The sequence below is a fragment of the Melozone crissalis genome, unplaced genomic scaffold, assembly GCF_028551555.1.
Source record: "Melozone crissalis strain CALT ecotype California unplaced genomic scaffold, PUWL_Pcris_2 ptg000004l_1, whole genome shotgun sequence".
In the NCBI taxonomy this organism is placed as follows: Eukaryota; Metazoa; Chordata; class Aves; order Passeriformes; family Passerellidae; genus Melozone; species Melozone crissalis.
In genome coordinates this window covers 33,649,948-33,664,452 of record NW_026535782.1, presented here as the reverse complement: position 1 = coordinate 33,664,452, position 14,505 = coordinate 33,649,948, and the positions used below count along the sequence as shown (strand labels likewise).

Here is a 14,505-nt window from a genome sequence, read left to right as displayed (position 1 = left end):
GAAGACACATTAAAGTAGGGTTTGTTGGGTGTTGCGTTCCCCCCCCCCCCCCCCCCCCCGATTTTCAGGAAATAGACCAATTTTCTTTTCTTGAAGATTTCACTTTTGTGACTGGTGTCAATCACTGAATGATGGGGGGTTCAAAATCTGTCAGTTGGAGGGGTGACTGACCACCACTCCATTCCCCAAGTCACTGAGAAACAAAGTAGATGATGAATCAAAATTCTTATTTTCTTTTTATTTTGTTTTTTCACCACAGAGTGTACTCTGAGAACACAGATGCTCAAATAATCCCAAAATCATTCCCAGCACTGCTGTGATTTTTCTAAATCATTCTAGTACATATGGACTGTTGTTTCAGTAGTTTCATGCATCAAAAACAATGTTCACGACATCTAAGACAGTTTAAGACTGCATTTTAGGCAATTCTGTAATAAGGGGAGTGCTTGTGTATTTGTGTCTATTTTTAAATGCTTTTGGGAATCTGCAGGGTGCACTGTTTATTTTTTTTATCTCCAGATCCTGGTGTGGCACGTGTTGATGAGTGAACATGTGAGCCCAACCAGAAGAAAATTCTTTCCTGATGCAAATTTTCAAAACTTTGGAACTGTGTTTCTGGTTTTAGTTTTATTAATAACTTGCATACCCTCAATTTAGGAGTGTTAAGATTTTTTACAGAAATCCAGGGTTTAATGAACTGTGAGAACTACTGAAATTTTGATATGGATTTTACCAAGTCTTTAAAGATCAACTCATTCAAGCTTCAGATATGATATGACTCACTTTCTTCAGAGTGAATCCATGACTGACTTTCGTTAAAACACCAAAGAGACCCAGCATCTAGAAAATAAACATACAAAAGAGAAATATCCATAAAAGGTCACTTACTGTTACTGTCAGTAACTTTGGTTTTATGAAACTTCACAGCTTTGAAATTATTCTAAACATGGCAAAAAAAAAATTCCATTATAAGGACATTTGTCAGATAGAAGTTGCATATAGATAACAAGAATTTGATGAAAATTTTTTTTTGCTTGTTTCCTCTATATTTTCAAACACAAATCTCTTTATATTTTGTTTTTATATGTATATTTTTTTACATATAAAATTTTAAGATGAATGTATAAAATTGAACTTTGATAAAACCTGTAATTGTTTTATATTTTGTCGCTTAACTACCCCTACATATGTAAATATGTTGAAGAACGTAATTTTTTATTTTATTATTTTTTCTGCCTTACTTATTCTTGGAGTAGTTTACAATGTGAAATGTTTCCATCAACATGAAAAACTGAAATATGCAATGGAGCTAGGTCTTGATTTTGAAAGAAAAGCCCTGTAAAATTAAGGTTTACCTTACATATCTATGACGATTTGACAGACAAGAATTTATCCTTGTCTAGTATATAATTTGTAGCAACACTAGGAAGACTTGTGATAGAATTCAGAGCATGAAATTGAATGTTCTTCCAAAGACTTTCAGATTTGTTTGTATTTCTAATTAACAGAAAATTTTGCCTCTCATATAATTTATGACATGAAGACATGAGCAAACAAATGTGCCACGTAATGAAAATTTTGTTAGTATTGAAATAATTACTGCAGCTCATCTAAGAATTAAGATACAAACCCTCTGTCTTTTGTCAACTTGATATTCTTTTTTGTTTTCCCAGAAATGTCACCAAGTCTGGTTTTGTTTTGGTGTCATTGTTTTTCGTCATGTCCCATTTTCTCTAATTTCACATCTCACAGCCTGTGTAGCACAGTGAATGTCTTCCCTTTTTAGTTATTGTTTTGTTAAATAGTCTGTGATCTGTAATTGATGTTTACAAAAACAATTGCTTAAGGTTTTGTTTATTTGTTTCATTACACTGCAATATAGATTTCTAGGATAATGGAAATTTTTCAGCATGCTATTTCAGCAATGTATTTTCATTATATGCCAATGTTTATGCATAAAGCATCCTGTTTACTTGTTGTTGGATGACAAGCAGCTTGTCAAGTATGCATGACTGACTTTCTTCTAAGAATATTTAAAATTCTTTATATGAAGATCTTTATATGACTAGATCTACTCAACTAACTCAGTGAGGGGAAAAGAACACCTTACTGAATATTTATAGTTTTGATGCCCTAAGTACTTCTTCATGGAATTTTGTTTTCCTCTTTTTCCTTTTTTCTGTTCTTTAAGTATGTAGGTCCTTTTTATATATTAATAGTGTATTGCTAATATTAAGCTTTTATCTAACTCTTGGAAAAGAGGATTTGGACCTTGGAGAGATAATAAATCAGAGATGAAAAAACCTGAAGCATCTAACTCAAGGTGTTTCCCAGGATTTAATAATAGTCAAATTATTTTGATGCAAAAAGTGTTGTACTAGTGCAACACTTGAATGTAATGTATTCAAACATGTGTCAGGTTATTGTAGTTATTTCTCTGCTGTTTTCCTTGCCTTGGTCTGTGCTGCATTTAGGGATAGGACCATGAAATGTTTAAAAACACCATCACTAATTGTAGATCTTATGAAAAGATATCTGACACTCTGAATATGCAATTGCAACAAAGCTTATTGACTTTGATTGACTAAACTCAGTTCCTCAGCAATTGTAGGGCACAAAGGAAGCCTGATTTAGCTGACTAAACTAACACTGTTTGTGAGATGCTTTGTTTATACTCCTCTGCTGGTACCTTTAAGTATCTTTTTTGGTCTGGTCATATAGGTCTCTTTGTGTTAAATGTACTGGCATCAAAGCAAAAATTAAAGTATTGAAGTTAACAGTGAGTATAACAGTAATATGTTAATAATGTTCACTGTATAAAATGCAAATAATTTAAAACCAGGAAACTCACACTATATTGCCAGCCATCAGGATTGTCTTTTTTCAGCAAGCCCTTGGCAAGGAAAGGATCTTGGTTTTGTTTTTCTGTTGCAGTGAAGAGTCATAATGTAAGAACTTTTTTGAAACTTATGCCCAATTCAAAGATCATTACAGTGTTATCAGAGTTTTAGAATGTAAGATCTCATATTTTGTTGGTGAGGATCTGCTTACAAAACAGGTTATGTTGTATGGTAAATGTTGGAACACTAATGCATTGAAGGATTCTTATTTATTATCAAATTCATTCCTTTACTGTTGTGGGTGATTTGTTCCTAAATATGCTAAACCCTATTTTATTATTTCTTTAATAAATTTAGTATTCCTTTTCACTAAAAGATTATCATACGTTCTTCCAAGGTAAATTTTTAAAGTTTCAAAACACTTAATATATACCAAAAGAAAATATTTTCTATGTGCATAGTTTTTGTTTCCTGTTCTGATTTGCATCTTTATATGATATTTTAACACGAGGTAGTCATCAATACCTTTCTCTAGCTAATCAACAGTGTGGATCCAGATAAATGTTTTACTTTTGCTGACTGGCTCTTAATGTGGTGAAAGATATGTAAACATTTGTAATGCAACACAGAAAACCAATTAACAAAGAGGTGACCTTTTTCTTTTATTATACAATTGTCATTCAGTAGTGCATTTAATGAGCATCCAGAATTCCTGAGAGCCCCTACTAGAAATGTATTGTCATCTCTGATGAACATGCAGGTGGCTTAAGTAGAATTTTTGATAAATGTATACCTTTATCAGCCTTGCTCTCTGGGACCCATTAGGAAAGCTTTAACATTGTGAATCATCTAGGCAGCCTCAGAAATAGAAATACAATGAAATAAAAAAATGGCACTGAGCTCCAAACTTAAATTAGGGCCATATTTTTGCATATAAAAGAAATAAGATATAAAGATATAAGCGTCATTTAGGCACTCTAATATGTTATAACTACAGAACTTTTATTTGGGGGTTTCAGAGACCTCTTATTTTTCTGAACCATGTTGACATTCTCATACACTTGGCATAATCCATGTGAAGAATAGACAGGTTGGTGTTTTGATGCACAAACATCTATCCGCAAGATTATTTGGGCTACAGTGTGATAGGAAGAGCATAGTTTGTAAAGAATTCAAAGGAGGATTTTTGCCAATTTTTGTTTGCATGAAAACTGAATGCATTCTCTCAGGATCAGAGAGAACATCATGTAGGAGAGGGCTGATGCTCAAAATCTTATGACAGTTGCAGCAACAAAAGTGACATAACTTTCACAATGGGGAAGGTATGGGTTGATTTGAAATATTTAACAGAGGTTAAATATCATGAATAAAAACTTTTCATGAAACAAAAGAATATCTCCAAGATAAGTGAAGGATAGAAGATAAAGCTGACCTGTAACAGAGTTGGGAAAGCAAGAGTCTAAAGAGTAAGATGGTAAGGGTCAGTGGACAGGCAGCAAATGAATAAAGTGCTCATTCAGTCTCTCACCCTAACAGGAGAGTTTTGAGGAAGAATAAGAAAGAAACTGAAAGGAGAATGATAAAAGACAAGTGATACGCATCTTTCCTTAGAGGCCTGACATTAATGAGCCTGTAATAGGCTTATTACACTAAGTTATCTTTTGCTGAAATATGTAAAGTTAAGCAGTTATGCTAATAAGAAAAGGAGTAGCAGGACAGATTAAAAAGAGAAGAGTAAAAGTAAAATATGGAACTCTGCATTGCTAGTCAGTTTACATGCAGTTTGGCTATTAAAAAAGGTATAATTTAGGATTATAGGGCCTTGATATGTTTCAGCTGTCTAGTTTGAAAACAAAATTATCTCCTACAAGATGATGTATTTCTTCCACAAACATTACCCCCAAAAATACTGGTTATATATGAGCACACACATTTACATAAACTCATGTGCATGATTTACAATTTTTGTACTGAATATAAAAGGTTAATATGCCGTTTCTTTTTAAAACAGGTTGTCTGTTGATTACATGTTAATGTACTTGAGAAACTCTTATGCAGGACATTTGTTTTGGCTCTTGAGACAAGCACGATAGCATAAATCAAACCACTTCATTGATCTATATTATGGAATACATTTTACTAAATATTAAAGTACTCTTTAAAGGGCAGTGCAGATGGTTGGAGGAAAAGTGGTTTGCATTTTTTACAATATTTTTCAGTTTGGTTATTTTTGTGAAAATAATGGTCTGTCTTTATTCCTACATATTTGCTATCTGCAAAACAACATATCAACTTCATTAACTGAAGTTCAAACTCAAGTGTAGCAGTTTAGGATGTGGTTTGATTTGGTTGGGTTTCGTCTTTGAAGAGTTTCACCCAAAATGATTTGCAGAGTACTTAAATTCAGGAAAACATTTCGACAGGCCGCTCTTCCTGGGCCACTGGATGCCTTGCCAGAAATTGAGGACCCTCCCTGTAGGCAATGGAATCCTGGTCATGGTGTGCAATAACTGCCTCCTAGCATAACCCTCAGGACTACAAAGGCCACAGTTTGGGTGCATTGACCATGTTATAGGACTTCTATTTCTGTTCCATTAAATCACAGAGCAGCAGGGAATGGCACTGATCTCTGGGCATCTTCTAGTCCAGTCCCACTGCTCATATCAGAGTTAGTGAGAACAGGTTCTTCAGGGCTTCAAACAACAGGTTTCCAATATCTCCAGGGATAGACGCACCACAGGCTAAGCTCTCTCAGTAACCTGGTCCAGTGTTTGACCATTCTTACAGTTAAGTCACTTCTCATACTTAAATGGAATTCAGTTTGTGTCTAATGCTTCTTGTCCTGCTGCTGGGCACCACTGAGGAGAGTATGACACTGTTCCACACCCTCCCATCACATGTTTGTATTGGAGCACCTGCTTCTGCAACTTGAGCTGGCACCAATGTATGTAGAAGGAAGAATGATAACAATTTTATTGGTTCTTGATGCGGAGCTATACACTTTAACCTGGAAAATCTGTTGATTTGGGCAAAAAATCTCCAAGAAAGAGCAACTGGAAAAACCTAAGATATTTTTCATCATGGGAAGTTTGAGAGGAACATTCTTCATTTCATTTGGACCAAAATCAAATACCTGAAAAGAAAGAACTTAATACCTGCATATGGCTCATAATCCTACTGGTACTTTATGAGCCCTGCCCAAGACCAATCCCATTTATTTATTTTCCCACCTTTGATGCATAATTCTGCCTGTAACTTTATTAGAATAGTTAACTGTATAATTTAAGCACAGCTGAAAATTGTACAAGCATTTCAATAAAATGGTTTGTTTGGGGAAACTCATATTGGAAAAATGCACATTGAATGGAAAATATGGAATGAGATCTGTAAATGGAATAAGTATGAGAAATCTGAGCTGTTTTTATAACTGTTATTTAGTTCTGGGTTTTCCTTTTCTGATTAGCAGGATTGCAATTTCTACCATTTTGTTTCTAATACATTCATTCATTAATTTTGGCTTGTTGCTTAAGACCACAATAAGATTTATAGCTGTATTTGCAAAGCAGCTATGCTAATTCAAATCTCAGCCACATTTTGTATTTGAATGCTGATCAGCATGTTGTTATATTTTTATTTTACTGCTCTCCTCTAGATTTGATTTTATTGGATATCCCAAAACTATTGTGAACTCCGAGCATTTAGGAGGTTTGGATTTGGCACTGGAAGCATGTGTGTTTATAGAATAGAATTTATAATAGAATACATTTATTTACAAATTTAAATGAATATTTATCAGGGTTTGTTTTTTTCAAACTTGGAATATGCTCACTGGAATAACTTTGGGTCAGTATTAATAACTGTACCATATGTCTCTATATTTCTGAACCAGGTGGCTGGCAATCATGTCTCCAGATGAGCAGTGGTTCAGTGACAGCAACAAAAAACCCTCTTGTTCTGGGCACACATTGCCATGAACAATCCCTGCTTTCTACTTTAGTTTTTGTCTATTTCTGAGTGCTCTTTTAGTATCAAAAATTCTTTTCTTTGGTGATAATTCAGTATTGGATAACTAGAATTTCTTTCATATGTGATTGAAGGACAGATGTTGCTAAACAAAGAACACCTATATTAGCATTAGCTTCTCTGCAGTGTCGGTTAAGTTACCAGTACTGTACATCTCTTGCAAGAGTACTTGACCTAATAGGTGCTATATCATGTATTTTCTAAATTTATATGTTTCTCCATAGTCAGAATAAACCTATTTCTATAAACCCTTTTTCCTATCTATTTTGTAGAAAGAAAGATTTTTCATGTCAATTTATCAGTCTGTATTTCACATATATGATTTTTTTCATTCCAATTTATATTTTCTTTCCTTAGACTCATAGAAATTATTACAGCCAGTAGATAGAGTTGGTCTAATATTTTCAAAGACTTTTCTTCAATGTATTTTCTTACTTTATATGTACTAATACTTCCCTCACAATATTCCACTACAAAGAAAGTGGTAAGGCAGGTTTCAGTGATTTTTAGTTTGTTTGTTGGTTATAACTTTCAAGTTACTTCAAGATTTTACTGTGTGCCTTTTTTATTTTTGGAAATTTAATAAGTATTGTGTATAATGTGAATTTTTAAACGTATGTTTTCTTAAGTCTCTTAACAAAAAAAGCTTAAATCCTTTCACTGGAAGTTTCATGCTAAAATCAGCACACCGCTATAAGAAAGTATGTGCAGCTGTTTATATCCCTCAAAGCTTGAGAAGTTCAAGTGACAGAGACACTTTACTTAAGTTGGCGTGTTGCTATTTTTTGTATAGACGTACCTACAGAGAGAGATGTTTGAAGAATAAGGAGAGTTCTGGTTTTAATGCAGCTTCATCCTGAAAAAGATCATAGTTTTGTTTTGCTCAAAAATCTTGAACTTGAATATAATCTCTTGTTTCGGAGGGGAAATTTTTCGTTTATAGATAAACTTGAATTAGTACTGGTACAGGTAGAGGCTGTTTCTTTGGGAGACTCCCATACTGTTTTTGTTTTGAATTTGTCTTCACTTTGACCACTTCCCTTTTCTTTTCTGTGCTTTAACCAAAAAAACCACAAAACCCCAACATCATGATTGGCTTCCTAATAGTGTTTCTCATGTTACCTGGCGATCATTCTCTGTACCTGAGAAACTCTGAATTTATCAATTATCTCTTACTTGTCTTTTACAAGCTTTGAGACATTTTCCTTACAGGTTTCTCTTGTTATGCATAACAAAAATCTTAACTAGACTTTAAATACCAACCTAGAGCACTCTGTCACAGAGAATAGGATACATTGATTATAGTAATAAAACCTTCCATCAATTTTGTTGTATCACTTATCTATATTTTAGTTTCTGTTTATTTTAGATTTTTTTCATTGCTTGGATGGTGAATTTTCATCTCAAAAAAAGACATATCTAAGAGCAATATAAAGGGATATTTCCTCTAAAAATTATATTTATGAAAATAATTTTGTTATACATTTAGAAGAACACTTTTATAGCTAAATTAAAGTTTTCCAGCATAAAGAATTCCCAAGAGAAAAACTAAAACTAGTTGTATCCCATCACTGGGGGTAGCAGTCTGAAATACAATATTTTAGCTAATTTATTTTGCTGAATTTTCTCATAGAAAATAAATGCATTTCTGCCTGAATTGTACGCCATCTTATGGAATGAATTTTTTTGTGCATTGTGCCCCCCCCTTTCAATACACATAGTTTCCAAGCCCTGCAATTCAGAAAACATTTATTAAAGAGAAAATTATGGTATACTTGCACAACATATTTAACTTAAGCAATCTTGTTTTAGTGGACAGGCTACTACTGAGAGATGAGAAGCGCTTAAGGGCAGCTTAATTCATAACTTTCCGTGACTACTTTGTGACTCCACAATCCAAGTCCTTCCCTATAATACAGCAGAAGCATTTTTTGTCCACAAAACCCATCTCAAATGTCATTTCTATTTCTAAAAGCAAACTATAATTTGGCAATTTGCCAAGAAATAACCAGAAGGTTTTTGAAGGTCTCTTCCAACCCCAAACTATTCATATTCAGAATCTTAATTCTGTCATTCTAAATGGACTGTGTGCAAGTGTTTTTCTACTACACCACTGAAATACTTCATCACACAGATGAGAAACTGTTGTTCTTCTCTATTCTAGTTAGAAAAAAGGCTCATTCGAATTTTGCCTTGCACTTTTGCATATGGAAATGTCAGTGCTCCACTGGGTCTATGAGACTATGTGTATGAATTCTCCCAGAACAGTCACCACATGTAAGGAATGCAAATTCTGTGGTTCTGTCCCTAGAATATTCATTTATCTCTGGAAAGTTTTTATCCTCAAGAATTACACAATGTGTGGACCAACCCATGACAGGTAAGGGATGTTATCCTAAAAAAGTTTAGCTATTTTGTACACAATAGGATGATTTTGTAAAGTGAACCACTGTGTAAAAAAGAAAAACGAAGAAAAAATATTCTTAATTATTTACATGGATTTCTTTTTTCTCTACAGATTATTTTAAGTGAAGCAGCCATAGCTTGGATTTCATTGTGTGACCTTAAAACTTAGCGTCAGGCTCTTCAGATAGCTACTAGATCTGGCAAGGTTAAAAGGTAAGTGAAATATTTAATGCTAAATATATAATGTTAAAGTAAATCACTATGAGAAAACAGAAACCTCAGTATTTAGTAAACATTGTTATTAATATTATGCATTAACATAAATGACATCCATACTGTAAAGGGTTCTTTGCACTCTCAAAATTTATTGCTTTTTTAAAATTTCTCATGGTAGTTTCTAAGTTATAAGTTAAAATAAAACACCTACATGAAGGAAATAAGGAAGTGGAATTGCAATCATATTGTCTTCTATGTAACTTGGTATCATTAACACAAAATTTCAGGTTTCAAATCAAGATGTGACATGAGGGCGACTGAAATAGGGTATAAAAACTGTAGTGTACATATTAGACAAATGCAATTATCTGTTATGTTTTTGTTTGTTTGGGGATTTTAGTGTTTTTCTTTTTTCTTCTTCTAACACAGAAAACAAAAAAAACTGTCCAAGCGTAACTGAAGTAATCAAGTGGAATGGAAAGAGTTAATTAAGCACACAGGAAACAAAGCTGACTTGTCAAGTCTTGGTCATTTACGTGATGCTGAATGTCTTGTGAAATAAGATTCAGTAAAAGCAGTGTCATCAAGATTACCTATTTTGCTATTTTACTAGACAGAGTACAGAAAGCATATCTATTTAATCAGTCCTTTACATTAAACATAATATGTAAAATGCTCACTTAAAACATTAATTTAAATCAAGGGGAATTAAATGAGTGCTATATAAATCAGCATTTCTTTTATCTCTAAGAGAGACATTTTTCATCCCTTACATATTTGTGGGTCAGATATTGCCTCAAGGAGAAAGGAGGTTATGAATAATTTACGAATCACCATTTTTGCTTCTGATGAGAGCACTAAGACATGCTTTCAGGGCTAGTTACGTGCAACATATTCCAGGGAATATTGCTTATAAAAGAAGGCCTTTCTCTTGTATTTGGGAAGGACATGGATCTTTTAGAGAATGTGCAGAAGAGGGCCACAAAAATAATGCAGGTCAGGAACATCTGACCTGTGAAGACAGGCTGAGAGAGTTGCAGTTGTTCAGTCTGTAGAAGAAAAGACTTAAGGGGCATCTTACCACGGTCTTTTAATATATATAGAGGAACAGTTATAAGAAAGATGGAGAAAGGCTTTTAACCAGCTCTTGCACAGAAAGGACAAGAGGCAATGACTTTTCATTGAAAGAGTGTAGGTTTACATTGGACATACTGAAAAAATTTTTTATAATGAGGGTTGTGGGACACTGAAGCAGATTGCCCAGAGGAGTTGTAGATGCCCCATCCCTGGAAGTGGTCAAGGTCAAGATGGAGGAACTTCAAGCAATGTGATCTAGTGAAAGATGTCTCTGCCCATGGCAGGTAGGTTTGCTAGAAGGTCTCATAAGGTCCCTTCCAACAAAAAAAACACTCTATAATTCTATTGCGTGTCTGGAAAGAGAGTTTTTACTTGGAATTTTAGGGAATATAACCAAACAAGTTCTTGTCTGAACCTCATAAGCAGGGTAAAAATCATCATAATGACATACTAAACCTAGAGTAACAAAAGGACTAATTGTACGTTAATATTATTGTCAATAAATTGATAGTGGGGAAAAGTCTCTAGAGAAAAATACTTTTCCTACTGTATCAAACTATTAGGAAATTCTAACAACAGATCTAATACGATGATGCTAGTTTTCCCATCCAGACTACTGTAAATAAATTATTGCACTATACTTTTAAATCTTTTTTGAAGTACATGTTAAAAACTCCTGTCAGAACTGAGCCCAGAAGCTAATAAGACTTTTATGTCATTACATTTATGGTCCAGAAAAATAAAACAAGTTAATATGTGGAAAATAATTTGCTAGATTAAGAAAAGGTAAGGATAACTTAGGAACCAAGTGTACATTTAGGATTAATGGGTATCATCAATGATTCCACCTCTAATGCCTGTGGCCACCAATACAGGTAATTTTTCAATGAGGTGATGGCAACAAGTTTTTACTCTGTATTACTTCTCAAAAAAAACTTCATTTCTATTATTAGTAGCTCATTCTTCAGACAACATTGTTAGAAAATACCTTCTTAATATTGATGAAAGTTTTTTCTTCAATGCTTGAATTAAATATCACTATTAGCAATATGCTTTCATTTATTACACAGAATATTCCATTTTGTTTATTACTGCAAAGTACACAATTTGTTTAGTTCATTGAATTTCACTGACATTTGACTTACTACTTTTTATTAGTTAAAAAATTTATAATTCAATAGAGAAAACAATTTTCTTTAAATATTTGTCAGTATAAGACTATTTTAGCAATATCTGTTTGATGCTTATTTGTCAAGAACGTGAGATAAAATTATTCAGATGATGTATTTTGCAGTTCAGTCCTTGTACCTGACAAAACCAATTGCAATTTATGCTTTCTCTGGTCACAAGAAGAAACATGACAAGTCTTTACTCTCTATACCTTCAAACCACATAGTGTTCCTAATGTCTGACTACACATGGTCTGCTTTATCTGTCTGATGGTATTACATTGCAATGCATTTTGCAGAAAATAAAATGTTTCTAATGTAACCATAAATTCATCTTTTTTTGTTGAACTCAGAAGTCAAATCCTTAACAAGGGGGATTTGACATATGAAACCACTTCTTGTTTTCTATTTTGATTAGATCATATATATTTGCTAATAAAATCATTGACACCTACATGCATGTAATACTGTATACCTAAGAGAGGAAGATAGAGAATGTAAAAATGCGCAAGATATTTTCCTTGATGACTGTAAACTCTCTGATGTATTTGAGGAAGTGAAAATAGGGTTTCTTGATGTATTTCAGGAGTAAATCTTTTATATCTGATTAAAATGCAGGTGAGCATCACAAACTATTGTAATTTGTAAGGGTTGATCTCCTGATGCAATATTCTTCCATCTGCAAACAGGTATAGAGTTTGCAGAGAATTTGCTACAACTACTGAACGCAATTTAGGTGCAGATGCAATCCCCTACCTAAAACTCCCTATGCAAATGTAAACTCTTTTATACTACTTTTGACGATATCTGCTATTTAAAAAAAAATCTGCAACTTTATAATAAAATAATTGTTAGTGATGAGAAATTATGGAAGTGCTATGAAAAATTTGCATGAGAACACATGGAAATTCTGAGATCAGGATCTAATCTCATATTTCAAATCTTGAAGCATTAGTGATGCTAATTTGGTTATTTTTAGTTCTTAGGTTGTTTACTTACTATTCAAGGAGACAAACAAGCCAAAAGCCAATTTGATTGTCTTAAATACTTTTATTTCTGTGTTTTGCAGATTTGATTTTTATTAACTGTTTACTAGGGTTTTTTATTAAAGAATTGCATTGTAAGAATTATTTAGGGAAGGGAAATTACCCCAAAATCTCTTATCTCTAAACATGGTTCTTTGGCTGTAAGAACTCAGAGTAAGTTTTAGACATTTTATCACATACAAAACAACCAATAAATGTGAACTTTACCACACATTCACTTATAAATTAGTAGAAGGACACAAATTTCTTGGAGTAATGGTCACTAGATACAAGAGACTAGGAAGTGAAGAATTGTGTTCTTAAAATGTGTCAGTGAGAAAGGGAAATGTTACCAAAAGATACTTTTCTATTTAACAGATGTTGCATTAAGAGGTGTTGCATTATCACTTTAAAAAATATTTTAATTTTTTTAATTTTGTAGAAAGAATAACAAACCTGCCCTATCAGTAAAATATTGTACACAGCTTCTGCAAAACAAATAGTCTGCTTTGAAAGCTGGCAAGGAATGCAGGATCAGCAATGATTTGACATTGAGAAATTAAGCTGAGTTATATAGTGGCAGGAAAATGCATTCAATGAGCAGAGAAAAATATGTATAATACTTTTCTTGCAAAGAACAGTAATACTCTGTAAAACAGTTGCCTGTCTACAGGAGCTCTCTTTATAACTTTTTTTAAATTGAAAAAGTAATTGAATATTCAGTTCACTCTCAGTTGATTTTTTGATATGCTGTGTGTCATCATATGGCAAAGTAATTTTTTAAAAATGCTGTCTTTTAAAAATGCTATCTTTTAAAGTAAAAATGCTATCTTACATAAGTAAAAATCTGCAAGATTTTTTTTTCCTCTATGATACCTGGAGTTATATGGCCATGCTTATGTCCTGAGCAAGAACACTCCTTGCAAGAGGACTACACCCTTGAATGGCATATCTTGGTCTGCTGGAGTGAAGCGATAAGTAACATGGAACAAGTTGACAGTAGATAAAGACAGTAACAGAAGCATTCTTAAGGATGAAAGAAATAAATGACTAAGTGATCATAAAATTTGGAGTTAAGTGTGTATTTCTTAGTGGGTACATGTATTTTTATTACAGATAATAACAAAAAGCTAATGTCTCTCCAAGAGGAGACAACAGCATCTATGCAAAAGAGAAAACACACAAAGATCTAGAAAGTAGATTGTGATAATTCAGAAATGAAGGGAATAGCATAGATTTATTAATTTCTATGACTATGTAGAAAAAGCCTGACCTTCCTGACCTGTAACTATTACATATGAATGAGAATTGGCAGTGGTTGTACAATTAGGTTAATTGCTGATACTGTGATGGAAGTTGCAAAGAAAGGGTGAAATGTAATGGGTAAATTGCAACTGCATAATTTCTGATATATTGGAAAGGCTTTGACCTAAATCAGGCTAAGTTTACCAAACTCTGAATATGGTAGAACAAGTGCCAGCATACTTGTCTAATGGCAATTTTTTCAGCTTCCTAGTCTGAGCAAGAAATATTCTCTCTTCAGTTTGAATTTTCATAACTGTCATAAATTTGGTGTCCAGTTCTGGCTTTTAATATCTTTGTCACTTTTTAGTTTTATTATTCTGTGGGTCTTACTGTTGGCTTTGTGCTCTCAGATTCTGTAAAACAAACTGGAACTCTTGGGAGCTTTCTCTTTCCAAAACAATTCCAAAATTGTGTGGAACTGTAGGAATAAGGAAGAAATTAAGA

General features: G+C 33.2%; 1 long non-coding RNA gene across 1 annotated transcript in view; it reads left to right on the top strand.

The window, feature by feature from the left end:
* Nucleotides 1–14,505, top strand: part of LOC128939552 (uncharacterized) — a 151,701-nt gene that overhangs the window by 71,593 nt on the left and 65,603 nt on the right. The window contains exon 2 of the long non-coding RNA XR_008483226.1: nt 9,382–9,482. This is a non-coding gene — a long non-coding RNA (uncharacterized LOC128939552). The remainder of the gene's footprint in view (nt 1–9,381; nt 9,483–14,505) is intronic.